Source organism: Arachis ipaensis, chromosome B5 (genome assembly GCF_059453495.1).
Source record: "Arachis ipaensis isolate K30076 ecotype BB chromosome B5, ASM5945349v1, whole genome shotgun sequence".
NCBI lineage: Eukaryota > Viridiplantae > Streptophyta > Magnoliopsida > Fabales > Fabaceae > Arachis > Arachis ipaensis.
The window spans coordinates 123,072,061-123,073,407 of NC_142440.1; positions in this window are offsets into that span (position 1 = coordinate 123,072,061).

Below are 1,347 nucleotides of genomic sequence, written 5' to 3' on the forward strand. Positions count from 1 at the left end.
TGGTTGAACTTAATACTATTATAATAAAATCTGTTAACTAATTGTAAGTATTTTATATTTTTATTTTATTGGTTAGGTATGGGCCCAAGGTCCATTTTGTGAGATTTTATCATGTGTGTCATTTTCTGTGGACTGGACCTAGAGAGTGATTAAATTATAGGATTTTAGTGGAGACTTAGTTGGAAGCAACAAATTTGTTCATGAAACAACAACAACAACAACAACAACAACAACAATAACAATAACAATAATAATAATAATAATAATAATAATAATAATAATAATAATAATAATAATAATAATAATAATTCACCTATGATAATTTGACTCTTATTGTTTTGCATATTATGTGAACATATATAACGCGGAGAACAATGCCTTGACAACTATATTTGAAAAGATAAGAAAATGATTTGAAATCATCAATAACCAATTACAACCATATATGATGAAAATGCTAAATTTTAAGATTCTAAATCTTTAATTATGGGGTGAAGAAAGAGATGCAGGAGAGAATGATGATGGTGAGCAATCTCCCGAAGAGTGATAATTATTTATTCATAGTAGCATCATAAGCTAGTTAGTAATTAAGACATTTGAATGATTACATGATTAGTCATACAAACATTACTCTTGCTTATTCTATGCATGCATTATGAATGTTTTTCAATTTTTTTTATGAAAAATGGATCTATCTTTAATTGTTTTATATTTTGATGAATTATAAGTGTATTTGAAAATCAAGTTTTAATAATGGTATATGTGTGAAATTTAGCTAAGATGGTCAAGTATTAATAACTAATTTAACGAAAAAAATTACAAGTGGTTATCATTAGTGACTGATTTTTGTAACAGATAAAATGGTCGTAAGTTAGTCACCAACTTTAACAATCGATTTAATAAAAGATTTAGCAACCAAAAATATTAATTATTATTTAATGATGACCGATTTAGTTTGTCATTGGTTTGGTAGCTCTTAGTTAAAAATCGGTCACTAATTATAATTTAGTGACTTTTAGCAACATAACCACCCAAATTGATCTCTAAATCAGTCGTTGTTACAATAGTTTTTTGTAACGTGTGTTTGTGTTTTTTTTTTTTTTTTTTGGGAAAAGAAAAAAGATGTTAGCTTCACGGGATCTCAAAAAGAATTTTGATAATCAACACAAATATAATCACTACATCATTAATATGTTATCTAACGTTTGCCAAGTGTGATATGTATAGAAAATGTAAGAAGTGCACGGAAATGGAGGGTTGAATCGTGCTTTACTTTTTTTATATGAAATAAGAAATTAAAAGCTTGTCAAGTCTTTAGACTTGTATGCAACTTATATATGTTAGCAT